The following is an 18,924-nucleotide window of genomic DNA, read 5'->3' on the forward strand; positions in this document are numbered from 1 at the left end:
CTGGCTGGGATTTCTTCCTGGAGCTCTAGGAAAAACAGAGTTAATAAGACACATGCATCTCTAAATATACTACCAAGTACATAAAGACTAACAATATTTTCCACATCTCAAGGACGATTTTAACCAGTTGATTCTGGGAAACTTTCACGGGAGAGTGCATCAGTCACTTTGTTAGAAGCTCCTGAGATGTGTTGGATGTCGAAATCAAAATCTTGGAGAGCTAAACTCCACCGAAGAAGTTTTTTGTTAGTTTCCTTGACGGTGTGAAGCCACTTCAGTGCAGCATGGTCGGTTTGCAGGTGGAAACGCCGTCCCCAAATATATGGGCGTAGCTTTTCCAGAGCGTAGACAATGGCGTAACATTCTTTTTCAGTGACTGACCAGTTGCTTTCCCTCTCAGACAGTTTTTTGCTGAGAAACACTACAGGGTGGAATTCTTGATCAGGTCCTTTCTGCATTAAAACTGCTCCCACACCACGCTCGGACGCATCTGTGGTTACTAGGAACGGTTTGTCAAAGTCTGGGGCCCTTAGTACAGGGTCAGACTTGAGTGTCGCTTTAAGCTTGTTAAAGGCCTTCTGACACTTTGCGGTCCACTGCACAGCATTTGGCTGTTTCTTTTTGGTTAGGTCTGTCAGTGGGGCGGCGATTTGGCTGTAGTGCGGTACAAATCATCTGTAATAACCGGCCAAGCCTAAGAAGGATTGAACCTGTTTCTTTGACTTTGGGACAGGCCACTTTTGGATAGCATCCACTTTGGCCTGTAGGGGGCTGATAGTTCCTTGACCCACCTGGTGTCCAAGGTAAGTCACTCTGTTTAGGCCTATTTGACACTTCTTAGCCTTAACAGTTAGTCCTGCCTCCCTTATGCGCTCAAGGACTTTTTGTAGATGTTCCAGGTGGTCTGCCCAGGAATCCGAAAATATGGCCACATCGTCAAGGTAGGCGACTGCATATTCTCCTAATCCCGCTAGGAGACCATCTACAAGTCTTTGGAAGGTGGCGGGTGCATTTTGCAGCCCGAAAGGGAGTACATTAAATTCATACAGCCCGAGATGTGTGGTGAAGGCTGACCTTTCCTTGGCAGACTCATCTAGCGGTACCTGCCAGTACCCCTTGGTTAAGTCCAAGGTAGAGATGAACTGGGCCCATCCCAGTTTCTCTAATAGTTCATCTGTGCGTGGCATTGGATAGTTGTCTGGGCGAGTTACAGCATTTAGCTTACGGTAGTCCACGCAAAAACGTATTTCCCCATCTGGTTTGGGAACTAGAACCACTGGAGATGCCCATGCACTTTCAGAGGGGCGGATTACCCCCATCTGTAACATATCCTGGATCTCCCGTTCTACAGCAGTTTTAGCTTGAAGAGACACTCGGTAAGGTAAGGGCCACCCACCTTTACCCTGGCCCTAGGGCTCAAGGCGTAAGCCTCTTAATGTAGGCACCCGCCCTTTCCCCATGCCAAGGGCTCAGGCGGAGCCTGACACTGCGGGTTTGGGGGTCTCTTACCAGTGACATAGCCTTTCACAGTAATATCCTACTTGCCCTCTCGTCAGCAACAGTTATTACCCAAAAAAGCATCCATTAACCCTAAAATGCTCACTACTCCCAGTCCCAAAAAGGCAGATAACTTTTCCCTGCTGGACACTCAGGACCAGGTCATCTCGGGAGGCTGGGTGTTGAGGTCTGGCAGCTCTGACCTTGGAGCTGTGTCCTGGAGTTGGTTCCCAAGAACTTCCTTTTGGACCCCACTTTAGATAGTGAAAATTGAGCCTTGCTTAGCTGTACTGTAACCAATCATTGTACTAAAATGTTACAAACCAATCCTAACATAGTGTAACAAAATTCTCTAACCAATCCTACCACCTTAATTAATTCACACCTCGCAAAATGAGCCAGGTCACAGACAAAAACAATCAAAGAACCAGACAGAGACCAGAGAGAAAACTTATGTTGTCTTGATGACATTGCATATTTTCCATCGCGATTTCGGCAGAAATCAGGGCCCACGTCTATGCAGTACTGTTGGGTGAAAGCATCAACCGTCCAGAGAGCGGCATCGGAGGAAGGCAATCGTACTAGTGTGTTTTGCAGCAGCAGGTTATCACTGGGTTCTTTCTTTGATGAGAGGATTTCGTCAGAAGAAACAGCCTGATCTTCAGAACCATGTCCAACGTAGGCTGGACCCGCCACTGTACCAGTATCAATTACACACTCATCGTCACGACTAGCGCAGCTAGTAGGATTAGTATGGTCACCGGCAGCCTCTCTGCTGTTATTAATGAAGTAACTGCTTATGCAATGCAGTTCTGCCTTCTGCTCTTCAACTTCTGCTCTACGCCTCTGTTTCCGAGCACCACGTAAATGTTTTTTCATCGTTTATTTTCTTTATCGCTGGGACTGGTCTGTTCGTTCTCCTCTATTTACGGTCTCCCGCCCTGCACCTCACTCACGCCTGCGGCAGATTGCAGCGTGTGCACATACGCTGCTGACCTTCCGATGCCACGTGCCTTCCTGGAAACAAATGCAGCGTGGAAAGAAAATGAAAGGGCAGAGTGTGTATGTGGAGGGAGCCCAGGTAGGTCCCTGGAGCGAGGCAGAGGCCGGGGACAAGCACAGTGTGGCAGGTGGGCGGAAGGGTCAGTCCCCAGCTGGAGTGAGGCAGGGGCCGGGGCAAGAGCACAGTGGGGTGGGGCAGGGAGGGGCAGTCCACATCTGGAGCGAGGCAGGTGCTGGGGGCAAGCACAACAAGGCGGGGGGAGGGGTGGACAGGATCCCCCGGGGCAGTGCAGAGCTGGCACCTACTTCCTTCTGCAGGAGCCGGGTCCTTGGGAGCCAGTTCTCTCTCTCCAGCTGAGCTGCAGCTCCTCCAGGCAGAAACCGCTGCTCTTCCCGCCCCTCCGGTGAGGAGGCTGGCTGAGGTTACTCCCATATCCGGACATTTAGTGTCCGGTCAGCAGTGCTGACCAGACACTGCCAGGTCCCCTTTTTGCCTCGACTTTCTGGTCGAAAACTTGACACCTGGCACTGGGGGTGCCGCAATGTGGGGTGGTCAGAGGGCCATGGCCCCATCACTTTTAAAAGTGGGAGGGCTATGCCTTAAGGGTGAGTGACGGGGGAAAGGGGGTGGAGGGGAGCAAGTAGTGGGCAGGGGGAGTGGCCAGGAGGTGGCAAGAAGTGAGCAGGAAGTGGACAAGGAGAGGGAAGTGAGCAGCGGGTGAGGGGAGGGGCCATGGGGCAGAGAGAAGCAGCTCCCTCCACCCCCGGCACATTTCAGGCTCACTTGGCCCCTGTCCCTGCCAGCCAGGCCTGGGCAAGGAGCGGAAGGGGTAGGACCAGCTACTCTGCACACCAGCCGCTCTGTTCTGGGTGGTGGCTGCCTGGGGAGGACAGAGCCTCTTTCCCTCCCCCATGGCCCGCCAAGCAGAAATCGTGGGGGGGCCAACTGAGCCCCCACTTGTCCTCCCAGTGTGTCACTTCTGGAACAAGTGGTGAGGCGGGGCCAGGGGGCAGAGAGTGGCAGGCGGGTGGGACCAGGGGATGGAGAGGGAAGAGTGGCAGGTGGGGGTTATGGGGAGGGCCAGAGAGGAGAGAGCGGCAGGTGGGGGGGGCCAGGGGGCAGAGAGGAGAGAGCGGCAGGCGGGGGCAGCCAGGGGGCAGAAAGGAGAGAGCGGCAAGTTGAGGGGAGGAGGGAAGGGGCCGGGGCGGAGAGGAGCAAGCAGCAGGCAGGGTCTCAGGGGGAAGAAGCTGAGCAGGGGCGAGCCTGGGGATGCAGGCAGAGGCAGGAGGGGTAACATTCCAGGCACCGGGGCCCCTTCCAAGTGTGGGCCTGGTGCCACTGTAAACCCGGTACTGGACCTGCTGGCCACAACCCTGGCTGGGGTGAGATGAGCCAGAATCGGAGGACCTTACTCGCAGCACATTTGTGTAAGAGACCCAGCTTTTTCCTTCACTTAATGGACAGTTTGTCTCACTTTCACCAACTCTCACCTGCATGGGCGCCTCTTGGGATCTCCCTTTCTTCAGAGCCCTGGAGAGCCGGGACCCGCAGCTCTTCCCCCCGTTCCAGCTGGGTGACCGTGTCAGGTCTGGGTATGGGGACTCCTGCTCGTGGGGTGAAATCAGATGAGATCAGAGTGCACTCAGGATTTCTCACAAGGAACCATCTCTGATTATAACCGGGCCCCACGCCATGAAGGGGGTTACACGGAATCCAAATGGATGGGAACGTGGCCACTGAACCCACTTGGCAAAAGCAGAGGTCTGCATAGGGTGGGGAGGATGGGGGGGGGGGCAGGGGTTGTGTCCCATCCCAAGGAGGAATTTCCAGGATCTGTATGCTCTGGGGGACTTGCTGACTCAGACACGGCTGATATGAAACACTTGCCTGTGTCTGAACCTGCAGAAGCCAGGGCCCTTCCATAGATGGAGCAAGTCTCAGGAATTGAAAGCAGGAATTTTGTGTGCAAATGAGAATTAACATGCGCTGATAACTGTCATGCTTCTTGACAGCTGGAGGGATTGGGATGAAGTAGCGTCTACATTACATCTCTGACTCCCCTGTCTCATGGGTGGTAGTGTGGAGGTGAAAGTCACTTTCCCTTAGGATCTACAGCCTTTGGGACTCAATTCCCTGATGCGCCCATGGAAGAACCCCGAGCAGAAGTGAAACTGGGCATATCAGAAATCCCACAGCTTCTAATAAGTAAGGGGGCAGGAATCCCTGACCGAGCGAGGTCACGGTCTCAGAATTCTGTGACGTCCCCGTAGAGGGCTCTCTGACCGGGGTCCAGCCGAGCCCCCGGCCCCTGGGTGAAATACACAGCCACCTCCTCGAAGGTCACCGCTGTCTGTAACAAACTCAGAACCTGGTGCCCCAGCCACAATCCCATTATAAATAGCGGAGGAGTGCCGAAAGAAGAGGAAGCTCTGGGAGGGGCAGCCACCCCTACCCTGCACAGAGAAGCCAGCAGGTTTCAGGGGCTGGAGGGAAAGAGAGAGCTCTTTATCCCCACCCCAGCAGAGGTGGTGGCGGGGGGGCCTTACATTTATCTCACCCCTACTAGCCAGAGGACAGGAATCCCAACAATCTCTCGATTCCCAGCAGCTGGATCCGAAGAGACAGGGCATCTCCCTTCATGTTTCACAGCAGCCTTGGACTAACAGGTTCAGGCTGCAGCAGTGGGAGTCTGGTCCATTTTCTCAGTCCTGTACAGGAAGGGGTTGTTTTCACCTCCAGAAATGGGCCCCTTCACCCTCCCCCCCACACCTGGGGGCGTTCCAGAAATCAGGCCTCAGGCAGGACATGTAGCAGCAGGTTTGCCCCGTCCTGCCCCCACCATCACAGACCCACCAGCAGGCTCCTGAAAATCTCTCACCCGAGCCAGCTACGCCTCGACCATTTCCCCGCCACTTCCCCGGGAAGAACGGAGAGACCTGCCGTGAAACGTGAGTGTTATTCGGCAGCCGGTCAGGGTGGGAGGGCGAATGCGGAGGTTTCCGACGGGGCTTTAGTCCATTTCACAACCGCATTCTCCCCACCGGTCCCCAGCTTTTTCCCTGCAGACAGGAGCTTGAGACGCGGCCATGATGGGAAAACCCTTGGTCACTTTATTGTGGTGCGCACACGAACCCTCCCACCAGGACCGAAGCCACCAAGACCATCTCAATAAGGCTGCGATTCCGTGACTTCCGCAGGCCAGTGCAGCTGGCCACAGGCCGGGCCCCGGGCAGCTGGCTGTGAGGAGCGCCTGAGTAGTGGCTGGTATGGCTGACCCCGGGGAGCGCCTGAGCAGCACCCGTCCCCGAGGGTGGCTGGAGCAGTGGGCTTGGGGGCAGCCGTGGGGGCCTCAGAGCAACAGCCTGCTGGGCAGCCAGCCCCCACCGCTGGAGCAGGGGCCCTGGGGAGCAGTGGGGCTCAGGAGTAGAGCTTCAGTCGGGGGATTTATAGCAAAAGGCAGAGACAGGTCACAGGCCCTGAATTTTTGTTTATTACTGTGACCTGTCCAGGACTTTTGCTAAAAACACCCCGACTGAATCTCAGCCTCCCATATTAACCCTTGGCAGGCACAGAGTCCCCGACCCCACTGCTAGAAAGGAGCAGGATCCAAAGAGCCGCGTTGGGGGACCCCCCACCCTGTTCCAGGCAGCGCGTCCCCCCAGCAGCAGGACCTGGCTTTTCCTCTCCCCGCCCCCCCAGGCCAGGCACTGCCCCGGGGCGGGGGGCTGCTGGGAATGGGGGGGGAGAGCAGAGCTGGGAACCCCCATGGCTCCCGCTGCCTCCGCCCCTCACCTGCGGGCCCCGGGTGGGGGCTGGGGCGGGCGGAGCCCGGGGCTGGGTCCCCCCGGCCGGGCCCAGAGGGGGGGTCCGTGCCGGGCTCTCCCCGCACCCTCCGCGGGGACCAGCAGCGGCTCCGCCCGGCTGTGAGCCCAGCCTACAATGGAGGCAGCCGCGGGCTCCGTGTCCCGTGGAAATGGGTCCCTGGGCAGGAAGTGAATCGGATTCACTGCGGCGTTCAGCCCGGCCCCGCCCGTGTCCCGCAACCCCCCCGCTGCTGCTGGCCCGGCCCGGCCCAGGCCCGTCTCCTCGCGGGGACCCCCCGCGCCCCCCAAAGGTGAGCGAGACTCGGCCCCCGCCTGCCGGGGGGGACGGGTTATGGGGCGCCGGGGGCGCACCCCCCCTTTGGGCCCCTGGTGCCTGCCCCCCCCCAGGCCATTTCAAACAGCCCGGGCCCCCCTCGCCGCCGGCCGCGCAGCGGGGCCTCGCTCCACCTGGCTGCGGACCCCTGGGGGTGGGTCTTGGCCCCGCCCCCAGCCCCCTGCGTCCAATGGGAACCGGTGGGGGCGGTGCCTGGGGGCAGCTGGGCTGGAGACCTCCCGGCCCGCCCCGCCTAGGTGCCCCAGGAGAGCTCCGCACCCCCCCTCCCCGAGCCTGCACCCCCACTCCCTCCCCCAAACTCCCTCCCAGAGCCTGCACCCCCATCCCCTCCTACCCCCCTCCCCGAGCCTGCACCCCCACCCCTCTTCTACCCCCCTCCCCGAGCTTGCACCCCCACCCCCTCCCCCAAACTCCCTCCCAGAGCCTGCACCCCATCCCCTCCCTTCCCCCACCCCGCCTCCCCGAGCCTGCACCCCCCTCCCCTCCCCCAAACTCCCTCCCCGAGCCTGCACCCCCCTCCCCTTCCCCAAACTCCCTCCCCGAGCCTGCACCCCCATCCCCTCCCCCAAACTCCCTCCCAGAGCCTGCAACCCCCAAACTCTTTCCCACACACCCCTCCGGACCCCAAACTCCCTCCCAGAGCTGAGAGCCCTAAGGGCCAGTCTGGATTTGAGCAGTGGGAAATTGGGGCCCTGGGTCAGGGTGGCATTCTCCTCCCCCTGGGATGTTCTGTGCACATTAGACATTTGTGGGCTGTCATGGAATGGGAATTTTCTGTAATATTTTGTATGAATACTGTGTGTTCCTCAGTTTCCCCTACATGCTGCACGGTTAACTAGGTCGTGGGACCCAGAGATTCAGCTGTGATGGATGCCAGCTGTGGGGCCTCGGCCCCATGTCTGTGGAGGGTGGGAGAAGATAATGGCCACTCTAATTACTGAGACCTTTGGTACCTAGCACCTAACGACCATGGGTGGCCGACCCCTCAGCAGAAAGCCAGCTGGGTGTAACCAGTTGGGGAGCAAAGGGCTCAGGAGGGGTTAGGTAGAGGGTTGCAGCGTGTGGGTGGCCGGAAGCTGGGACAAAAGGGGTCCAAGGGCTAAGGGCTTACCACGCTTGTAGCTCTCTGTGCTAACCAAGGACTGTCTGCTCTGTGGTCCAGCCAGCTAACAAACCCTTCTGCTGTCCCTGCAGATGTTTGCAGCAGGGTGAACACTCCCTTTGGAGGCACAAGGCTCTCCCTGGTGTCCAACCCAGGTGGACTCGCTGAAGGGGGCTCCCAAAGTGAAGCAGGGGGGCTGAAGACTCCCAGGTTCGGTCCCAGGAGGCGGTCAAGCCACGTCACTTACCCTAGTCACAGAGTGAGACACTAGGCCTTGGTCTACACTAGGACTTTAGGTCGAATTTAGCAGCATTAAATCGATGTAAACCTGCACCCGTCCACACGATGAAGCCCTTTATTTCGACTTAAAGGGCTCTTAAAATCGATTTCCTTACTCCATCCCTGACAAGTGGATTAGCGCTTAAATCGGCCTTGCCGGGTCGAATTTGGGGTACTGTGGACACAATTCGACGGTATTGGCCTCCGGGAGCTATCCCAGAGTGCTCCATTTTGACCGCTCTGGACAGCACTCTCAACTCAGATGCACTGGCCAGGTAGACAGGAAAAGAACCGCGAACTTTTGAATCTCATTTCCTGTTTGGCCAGCGTGGCAAGCTGCAGGTGACCATGCAGAGCTCATCAGCAGAGGTGACCATGATGGAGTCTCAGAATCGCAAAAGAGCTCCAGCATGGACCGAACGGGAGGTACGGGATCTGATCGCTGTATGGGGAGAGGAATCCGTGCTATCGGAACTCTGTTCCAGTTTTCGAAATGCCAAAACCTTTGTCAAAATCTCCCAGGGCATGAAGGACAGAGGCCATAACAGGGACCCGAAGCAGTGCTGCGTGAAACTTAAGGAGCTGAGGCAAGCCTACCAGAAAACCAGAGAGGTGAACGGCCGCTGCGGGTCAGAGCCCCAAACATGCCGCTTCTATGATGAGCTGCATGCCATTTTAGGGGGTTCAGCCACCACTACCCCAGCCGTGTTGTTTGACTCCTTCAATGGAGATGGAGGCAATACGGAAGCAGGTTTTGGGGACGAAGAAGATGATGATGATGACTAGGTTGTAGATAGCTCACAGCAAGCAAGCGGAGAAACCGGTTTTCCCGACAGCCAGGAACTGTTTCTCACCCTGGACCTGGAGCCAGAACCCCCTGAACCCACCCAAGGCTGCCTCCTGGACCCAGCAGGCGGAGAAGGGACCTCCGGTGAGTGTACCTTTTAAAATACTATACATGGTTTAAAAGCAAGCATGTGAAAGGATTACTTTGCCCTGGCATTCGCGGCTCTCCTGGATATACTCCCAAAGCCTTTGCAAAAGGTTTCTGGGGAGGGCAGACTTATTGCGTCCTTCATGGTAGGACACTTTACCACTCCAGGCCAGTAACACGTACTCGGGAATCATTGTACAACAAAGCATTGCAGTGTATGTTTGCTGGCGTTCAAGCAACATCTGTTCTTTATCTCTCTGTGTTATCCTCAGGAGAGTGAGATATAATCCATGGTCACCTGGTTGAAATAGGGTGCTTTTCTTCAGGGGACACTCAGAGGAGCCCGTTCCTGCTGGGCTGTTTGCCTGCGGCTGAACAGAAATGTTCCCCGCTGTTAGCCACAGGGAGGGGGGAGGGTTGAGGGGGTAGCCACGCGGTGGGGGGAGGCAAAATGCGACCTTGTAACGAAAGCACATGTGCTATGTATGTAATGTTAACAGCAAGGTTTACCCTGAAAGAGTGTAGCCAGTGTTTTATAAAATGTGTCTTTTTAAATACCGCTGTCCCTTTTCTTTTCTCCACCAGCTGCATGTGTTTCAATGATCACAGGATCTTCTCCTTCCCAGAGGCTAGTGAAGATTAGAAAGAAAAAAAAACGCACTCGAGATGAAATGTTCTCCGAGCTCATGCTGTCCTCCCACACTGACAGAGCACAGACGAATGCGTGGAGGCAAATAATGTCAGACTGCAGGAAAGCACAAAATGACCAGGAGGAGAGGTGGCGGGCTGAAGAGAGTAAGTGGCGGGCTGAAGAGAGGGCTGAAGCTCGAATGTGGCGGCAGCGTGATGAGAGGAGGCAGGATTCAATGCTGAGGCTGCTGGAGGACCAAACCAGTATGCTCCAGTGTATGGTTGAGCTGCAGCAAAGGCAGCTGGAGCACAGACTGCCACTACAGCCCCTGTGTAACCAACCGCCCTCCTCCCCAAGTTCCATAGCCTCCACACCCAGACGCCCAAGAACGCGGTGGGGGGGCCACCGGCCAACCAGCCACTCCACCACAGAGGATTGCCCAAAAAAAAGAAGGCTGTCATTCAATAAATTTTAAAGTTGTAAACTTTTAAAGTGCTGTGTGGCATTTTTCTTCCCTCCTCCACCACCCCTCCTGGGCTACCTTGGTAGTCATCCCCCTATTTGTGTGATGAATGAATAAAGAATGCATGAATGTGAAGCAACTATGACTTTATTGCCTCTGCAAGCGGTGATCAAAGGGAGGAGGGGAGGGTGGTTAGCTTACAGGGAAGTAGAGTGAACCAAGGGGCGGGGGGTTTCATCAAGGAGAAACAAACAGAACTTTCACACCATAGCCTGGCCAGTCATGAAACTGGTTTTCAAAGCCTCTCTGATGCGTACCGCACCCTCCTGTGCTCTTCTAACCGCCCTGGTGTCTGGCTGCGCGTAACCAGCAGCCAGGCGATTTGCCTCAACCTCCCACCCCGCCATAAACGTCTCCCCCTTACTCTCACAGATATTGTGGAGCACACAGCAAGCAGTAATAACAGTGGGAATACTGGTTTCGCTGAGGTCTAAGCGAGTCAGTAAACTGCGCCAGCGCGCCTTTAAACGTCCAAATGCACATTCTACCTCCATTCTGCACTTGCTCAGCCGGTAGTTGAACAGCTCCTGACTGCTGTCCAGGCTGCCTGTGAGCCATGGCATTAAGGGGTAGGCTGGGTCCCCAAGGATACATATAGGCATTTCAACATCACCAACAGTTATTTTCTGGTCTGGGAATAAAGTCCCTTCTTGAAGCTTTTGAAACAGACCAGAGTTCCTGAAGATGCGAGCGTCATGTACCTTTCCCGGCCATCCCACGTTGATGTTGGTGAAACGTCCCTTGTGATCCACCAGAGCTTGCAGCACTATTGAAAAGTACCCCTTGCGGTTTATGTACTCGCCGGCTTGGTGCTCCGGTGCCAAGATAGGGATATGGGTTCCGTCTATGGCCCCACCACAGTTAGGGAATCCCATTGCAGCAAAGCCATCCACTATGACCTGCACATTTCCCAGGGTCACTACCCTTGATATCAGCGGATCTTTGATTGCGTGGGCTACTTGCATCACAGCAGCCCCCACAGTAGATTTGCCCACTCCAAATTGATTCCCAACTGACCGGTAGCTGTCTGGCGTTGCAAGCTTCCACAGGGCTATCGCCACTCGCTTCTCAACTGTGAGGGCTGCTCTCATCTTGGTATTCATGCGCTTCAGGGCAGGGGAAAGCAAGTCACAAAGTTCCATGAAAGTGCCCTTACGCATGCGAAAGTTTCGCAGCCACTGGGAATCGTCCCAGACCTGCAACACTATGCGGTCCCACCAGTCTGTGCTTGTTTCCCGAGCCCAGAATTGGCGTTCCACAGCATGAACCTGCCCCATTAGCACCATGATGCATGCATTGGCAGGGTCCGTGCTTTCAGAGAAATCTGTGTCCATGTCCTGATCACTCACGTGACCACGCTGACGTCGCCTCCTCGCCCGGTAGCACTTTGCCAGGTTCTGGTGCTGCATATACTGCTGGATAATGCGGGTGGTGTTTAATGTTCTCCTAATTGCCAAAGTGAGCTGAGCGGACTCCATGCTTGCCTTGGTATGGCGTCCGCACAGAAAAAAGGCGTGGAATGATTGTCTGCCGTTGCTCTGACGGAGGGAGGGGCGACTGACGACACGGCTTACAGGGTTGGCTTCAGGGGGCTAAAATCCACAAAGGGGGTGGCTTTACATCAAGGAGTAGTTCAGGCAGGACTTCACGGAGGGTTCCAATAAGAAATGGTGCACCTAAGTTATTGTTCTTATTGGAACAAGGAGGTTAGCCTGGCCTCTGATTGATACATGGCTAGATCTACCTCGCTGCACCTTCTCTGTGAGTGACTGCAGTGTGACCTAGAGGAATGAGTCCCCTAGACAGGGGAGAAGGCAAATGAGTACAAAACAAATCTGGTCTATTTCTTGTTTTGATCCACTCCATCTATCTTTTACATCTTTGGCTGGCAGCAGACGGTGCAGAAGGACTGCAAGCCATCCACATCTCATGGCTGCTCGGCAGAAGATGGTACAGTACGACTGCTAGCCATCCTCATCTCTTGCCTGCCCGGCAGAAGATGGTACAATACGATTGCTAGCCATTGTCATCTCTTGCCTGCCCGGCAGAAGATGGTACAATACGACTGCTAGCAATCCGTATTGCCTGCCTGCTCACCATTAGACGGTTCAATACGACTGACTGCAGGACTAAAGAGAATGACCTGGTCAAGTCACCAAAAATTTAGTCCCTGCACCCATGTCTGCCCAGGAGCTCCCAGCCGACGTGGCCAGGAGCACCTCAGACATGACGATGACGGCTACCAGTCGTATTGTACCGTCTGCTGCTACAAGGCAATGGGTTGCTGCTACTGTGTAGCAATGCCGTACCGCGTCTGCCAGCACCCAGGAGACATACGGTGACGGTTACCTGAGCGGGCTCCATGCTTGCGGTGGTATGGCGTCCGCACAGGTAACTCAGGAAAAAAGGCGCGAAACGATCGTCTGCCCTTGATTTCACGGAGGAAGGGAGGGAGGGAAGGGGGGACTGACGATATGTACCCAGAACCACCCGCGACAATGTTTCAGCCCCATCAGGCACTGGGATCTCAACCCAGAATTCCAATGGGCAGCGGAGACTGCGGGAACTGTGGGATAGCTACCCACAGTGCAACGCTCCGGAAGTCGACTCTAGCCTCGGTACTGTGGAAGCACTCCGCCGAGTTAATGCACTTAATGCACTTCTGTGGGGACACACACACTCGAATATATAAAACCGATTTCTAAAAAACCGACTTCTATAAATTCGACCTTATTCCGTAGTGTAGACATACCCTAGGTGGGTCTGGCACCATGAAGGGGCCTGCCCAGGGGCTGTGCCAGAGGCCCTATGGGATCACTGGGATCCAGGATCCGCATGGAGCCGGAGCTGACCTGTGTCATGCGGTAAACCCTGCAGGGAGGCACTGCCTAGCGGGCTCCTCTGGGGGCTGCAAGAGTCTGGGCCTGGGTGCAGGGTTCAGGCCCGGCTACATACACAAAGGGAGAAGGTCCAGGCAGGGGGCACGGGAACCAGGAGGGGATGCTGGCAGGGCATTCGGGCTGAGCTGAGGTGCCCGGGAAGCAAGCAGATTGGCCCTGGGACATAGGCCCAGCTACCCCCTGGGAGCCCTGACGACACTACAGGATGCCAGGGAGGCTGCTCCAACTCGCTGGCTGGGCTGAAAGGTCCTGGGGGGCAGGGCCCATCTCCAGAGCTGGGTGTGGGGCACCATGGGCTCTCTGGGGATAGCTTCCATCCTTTTGTTCCGCATCTGTGCGGAACTGAGCACTCGGGGGTCTTGGACATGACTGGGGTTTCTCGGCCCTGCAGTGATCCAGCAATCGTCTGGGCTGTGGATGTGAAGTGGGTTCAAGCAAGGCGGGGAATTTTAGTCAGGACTCCTGGGTTCTATCCCCAGCTCTAGGAGAGGGGAGCGGAGTCTAGTGGGTGAGAGCAGGGGGGCTGCGCCGACCAGCCTGTTACAAGGTAGAACAGCAGCCCTGAGCCACGCTGAGAAGAGATGGACAAATTCCTGGCCAGACACTTGCTACTGTGTGCTGTGTCTGCACGGCGGGGCCCAGAGCGGTGCCAGTCCACCAGCAGGCCGTTGTGGGGCAAGGAATAGGACACGGGGGCCTTCGCCCTCCGGGGGGTGCCAGCTCCAATCTGCTGTTAGTGGGCTGGCAGGTGGAAGGTGGGGCGGAGTGGGACTTTTCTGTAATATTTTGTATGAATACTGTATGCACCTCAGTCTCCCCTATATGCTGCATCGGTGGGGGGAAATGTCTGTTTACTCTTTGCAGAGGCCCAGCGACCCAGAGCTGTACAGACTTCCTGCCTCTCAGGAAGGAGGCTGAGCGACAATACTCTGGCCAAGAACAAAGGACTGAGAAGGAGCAAAACTAGAGACAAAGAGGGGAACGGGATAAAGACGCACAGAGCAGGACCTAAGGGGGCCACACAGCTTGGCTGGGGCTCGGAGATCCCGCAAAGGAACTCTGCTGTAACTTCCATTTCCTTGAGCTGTGTCGGCCTGCGCTGAGTTCCAGTCACCGAATAAACCCGCCTGCTTTGCCAAGGCTGGCTGAGTCCCTGCAAGTACTGAACGGGGGGAATCGCTCCCTTTGGGGGTTCAAGCCTCACAGAGGGCTCCAACCCAGATGGACTTGCTGAAGGAAGAGCTCGGTGTGAAGCAGGGCTGCTAAGCGGTGACACCATGTGGCTTTCCCTGAAGGTAGCGTGGGGCCCTCTGGGAGGGTCCGACACTCCGAAAGGATCTCCCAAGCTCAGTTCCAGGTCTGGGCCAATGAACCGAACCTGTGCAGACATGACAGGGGGGTGCGGAGAGGAGAGAGCCCAGGAGCTCAAGCGCTGGGATCCTGGGGTTCAATTTCTGGCTCTGCAAGTGACTCCATGTGTGAGCCTGGGCCAGTCACTGAATTCTCTGGGCCGCCCACCCCAGCTGTGCCAGTGGGACAATGGCCTGGCCTAGCCCTGCCCTGCCCCATGGTGGGTGGCGGGTGAATGCAGCAGAGATGGGAGGGGCTGAGACTGGGGGCTTAGAAGCCCCGTAGGGAGATGGATGGTGCGAGCGGTGAAAAGGCCAAGCTGTGCCTGACTCATGGAGCCTGAGCCCCCCTGGAGTCTCAGTGGGATGATGGACCCTCTGACCCCCATGGCATGGGGTCCCTCAGCACTTCCCCCAACAGTGCAGACCCCCTGCTGTGAGAATCGCACTAGGACTTCCCGGTGTCAGGGAAAGGCAGCTACAAGGTGCCCCCCAGCATTGTGGGGGTGCATTGGACCAGCGCAAATTGCGAGGGGAGAGCGCCCATACCCCACGCCCTGCAGCACAGGCCCCCCTAGGGCTGCGCTGGTGCAAGGACTGCAAGGGGAGAGCACCCCCTACAAAGTCCCCTTTAGCTCACTGGTTTCCATTCAGGTCCCCGGCCAAGGAGGGACCAGACCAAACCCTGCTCAACTGGCAAGTGGGGACACGACCCAGCGGAACCGGGGGGGGGGAGGGGCATGGCCCCTCTTTTTAACACCCCTGCACAGGGGTGCCATTCAGAGGCAATGTGGAGGGTCATGTGGGGTCATGTGCTCCCCATTTCTGCCAGAGCTTGCTGGCCCTGCTGGGTCCCTCAGTGGCAGCTGCTGGAGCTGGTGAGGGGTGCCCCTGAGGGCATGGTAGGAGAACAGCTGGGAACTGCAGGGAGGGGAAACTGAGGCTAAGTGGGGGCTTCCTGGGGGGGACAAACCTTTAAATTGTGACCCCCACTATCAGCAGTTGGGTCTTGGCCCCCCACTTCTAGAAAGTTTCCTGCACCCTTGCCAGCTATGGCCGCCTGCCCTGGGGAAAACGCAGGCAGGATCTGGGGGCTCCTGGGGCTGCTGTTGGGCTCGCAGCTAGGGCTGGCAAGGGGAGGAGCCAGGCGTGGGTGGGCTGCAGGAGGGGCAGGGCCACTTGACTAAATATGCAGATATTGGTGCCAGCGGAGCATTGTGGGAGTCGGAGAGGGGTGAGACTGTGCTTCGTTTAGGCCCGCGATGCTTCGCGAGGGCTGGGGAAGCATATAGGCCGCGATTGGACGTGGTGCGAGGCACGCCAAGGACTAGGAATCCTGGTGCCATAGGTGGAGTATATGGCGCACACAGCCAACTGCGACCGGGAATCGTCATCACCAGCGAGCCCTGGCAGAAGAGTGAGTGTCCAGAGAATTGCTTGATGTTATGTTTGGTTGATGTGGTAACTCATGGTGTTGGATGCTATTAGGTGGGTGAGGATCATCTACCTAGAACACATCACTGGATATAAGCAATACCAGGAGAGATATGCTGGAGTGCCAATGGAAAATGCAGTTAGTAATTAACTGAAATACTTCCCTAGTGGGTTGTATTTTCTAAATGGACAACCTACCTATATTCTGTAATACTGAGGGACAGTCTTCACTCATTGATATATTTGCTTCCCACAGCCAAGTCTCTGTATAACTTTTCATGAGTGATGTACCCAAATACTTTGATGTTAATACCTAAAGAGTATTGTTAAATTTATCCACCTTAATTTGGATTGTTGCTGATTATGCACTATGTGTACCTTATTACGTTTAAAACAAACTTCGTAATTGTGGATAATCTAAGCACGATACTCAGATGTACAGACACGCTTTTCTTAACCTGTGTTCTGTATAATTTTTTAAAATTAGCTTTAACAAAAATTTTAAATCTGTTCTTATCAGTTTAATATTTGATATGTTCTCTATTTGAGAACTGTATATTAAATGGATTTTTGAAACAGGGAGCTGGATTAGGGGCTTACTCCATCCATCCCAAGCATCAACCTGGTATTGCAGTGTTTCCAGGAGTGATGTACTTTCCATCCGGGAGAATCTTCTGGTTAAAAGAAAGTGAAAAATATTTCTTATGTTAGTGTCTGCTTTGTAATGCTCATATATTACTCATTTATTTTGGGTTGGTTATTTATATTTTGTTTGAAATTGGGTCTCTCGCGTTGGGGGACTGCTTTTCTTACATTTACTATTGTTTATAGGTCACTGAAGTGGCTCTCTTCTTATTTTGTTCTCTGTCTGTGCTCGCACAGATCCCCTTCATGCACTTTCCAAACGTGTGTGGTTTGGATGAGGGTTTCATCTGTGTCCCCATGGGAGAGAATGTGGTGGCAGCGGGGCGAAGCTTCGGGGAAAGGGGGGGTTTAGGGGCGGGACTAGGGGGAAGGTGTGGCGCGAGGCTGAGCGCTTGGGGAGAAGGGGAATTGCGAAGGCAGGGGGAATGGGCGTCGTAAGGCTGGAGCCTCATGGGGAAGGAGTGGGGCAGGGCCTGGGGGAAGGCATGGGGCGTCAGGGGACTCATGGAATGTGGTAGGAGGGTCACTGTTCGGGCACTGGTGGGCCCCCCACTTTTACAGACCAGAAATTCCATCACGCTGACCTGCACCCACCCCGCCACCAGAGAACTGCCCTCAGCATGATGTCCCTGCACAGCACAGCTCTCTATTCTTGTTTTCCTGAGCTGAGTGCAAAAGCTGGGGGTCAGCGCAGGGCAGGCATCTGGGTAGTGGCTAGACAAGGCGCTGGACTCGTGGTGAGCGAAGCTGTAAGTGTCTGCCAGACGCTGCTGGACTGGTTCAGATAGCTGTGCCAGGGCCCAAAGGGGCACTGGGCTCCGGCCTAGCGCTGGCCCAGTCTCTTTGACCTGTCGCTGTAAGTGCTGACGCTGACAGATGGCGTTACATGTCAGTGGGCGGGTTATGCACATTAGCAGTGCCTGCCAGGAGCCCGGGAAGCCGGCCACATGAATTAAACGAAGCAGGCGGAAGGAATTCTCTGTCTGCGAGCAGAATCCTGTGCGGAGAGTTCTTGCTTTGAAGGGTTGTAGGGGAGTGATTTTGGGGCAGTGATTGCCACTTAGTTCCATAGTTCTCAAAGTCTTGTTAATGCTGCCTGGTGTCCGTCTGCGAGCTGCTCCTGCTGGTGTAGAAAGCGGCGGGAGCGGGAGGGCTGCGTCGTGTTGCAGTTCTCAGCTCCTCGGAGCTAAGACCAAGTGTAGGTAGTCTCTTGGTCTCTCAAAGGCTGTGACCAAGTGTCTTGATGTTTGGTCTCTTGGCCTTGAGATGAAAACCTTGTCTGTGTCTCTTGGACTGTGAAACATAAATGTTATCTTTTAAGTTACATGTGTTCTTACCAGTGTGATGTCTGGTCTGTTCTCCATTGGAGAGCTGTGTGTTGGTGGTGGAGTAGGGGCTTGCTCTGCGCATTACACAAGTCAGCCTGGTATTGCAGCGCTTCCAGGAGCGGGGCCTCTCCCAGCTGAGAAAATCTTTCGGTTCAAAGAAAGTGAAAAGTGAAAACAATTGTGGGGTCAGTATCGGGATTGTGATGTTCCCATGTTTTGTCTTTGTTTCAGGCTGGTTATTAGTGTTTGTTTTTATCTGGGATCTTAGAATTGGGGGCTTGTTGCTTTTAGTTTTGTGTTACAGTCAGTTGTAGATCACTTAAGTGTCTCTCTTTTCATTTGTTTGTCTGTTGGTGTTCACACTGCTCTTCTTGGTGCACTTTCCAAAAGTATGTGTTTTGGATCAGCTGTTCATCTGTGTACCCCTGAAAGAGACATTTCTGACCCTTTCCCCTTGGGAAAATATCGTTGTTTCAGTGTAAGGAACAGTCTCTGTCAATGATTTCTCCAGACTAGGAGCAGAAGAGGAGAAAGATTTGAGTCAGAGTGGTAGAGTTTCAGGCCACAAGAAACTGCCAGATAATCTGATCTGACCCCCTGCACGTCCCAGGCCACTACCCCCCACCCAGTGAGTGACCCCTGCAAAGAGCCCAATCATCTGGATGGGACCATCTGTCCACTATTCTCTTGTCTGCCGCAGGCAGAGAGTAGGAGGGACTGAGGTGCACTGGATCCTGCGGCCCCTGCAATGGCAGGGAATTGATTTGGGAGATACACCCAGAGGATTCAAGCAAGTGACCCAAGGTCCCTACAGTAAAATCCCTTCCCGAGCCCCAAAAATGGCAATCCATCAGTTTGACCCTGAGCATGTGAGCAAGACACACCAGGTAAGCATCTGAGAAAGATCATATGTTGAGCCAGTGGGTCCATGGCCAATCTCTGATGATTCAGAGTCCTACACTGTGCTGGGTTCTCAGTGACTTGCATTAACTCAGGAGAGAGAGAGAGAAAGAAAAGAGAGAGGGGGGCCCCCAGAGCTAAGCGCTGCAGAGCAGAGACTCCCACACTGGGCATCCCCTTCCAAGGAAGGCTGTTACTTGGGAGCTGGAACCTGTTCTCCGAATCCCACTCCATCTCTCCC

At 55.2% G+C, this 18,924-nt stretch overlaps 2 long non-coding RNA genes and 1 pseudogene across 3 annotated transcripts; 2 read left to right on the forward strand and 1 right to left on the reverse strand.

Annotated features, from left to right (window-relative positions):
• Positions 1-1,960: 1,960 nt before the first annotated feature.
• Positions 1,961-5,239, reverse strand: LOC141995668 (uncharacterized). The gene is made up of 3 exons (XR_012641387.1): positions 5,058-5,239; positions 3,991-4,104; positions 1,961-2,514 (listed from the first exon to the last, which is right to left on the reverse strand). It is a non-coding gene; the product is annotated as an uncharacterized LOC141995668 (long non-coding RNA).
• Positions 5,013-10,181, forward strand: LOC141995667 (uncharacterized). Of its 2 annotated transcripts, none has more exons than XR_012641385.1 (3): positions 5,013-5,448; positions 7,853-8,970; positions 9,559-10,181. It is a non-coding gene; the product is annotated as an uncharacterized LOC141995667 (long non-coding RNA). The 2 variants fall into 2 exon arrangements; XR_012641386.1 differs by lacking the exon at positions 5,013-5,448 and adding an exon at positions 5,517-5,764.
• A 6,112-nt stretch (positions 10,182-16,293) lies between these two features.
• LOC141996317 (U2 spliceosomal RNA) lies at positions 16,294-16,469 on the forward strand (annotated as a pseudogene).
• Positions 16,470-18,924: the final 2,455 nt, after the last annotated feature.

The sequence above is a fragment of the Natator depressus genome, chromosome 11 (assembly GCF_965152275.1).
Source record: "Natator depressus isolate rNatDep1 chromosome 11, rNatDep2.hap1, whole genome shotgun sequence".
Taxonomy (NCBI): Eukaryota; Metazoa; Chordata; order Testudines; family Cheloniidae; genus Natator; species Natator depressus.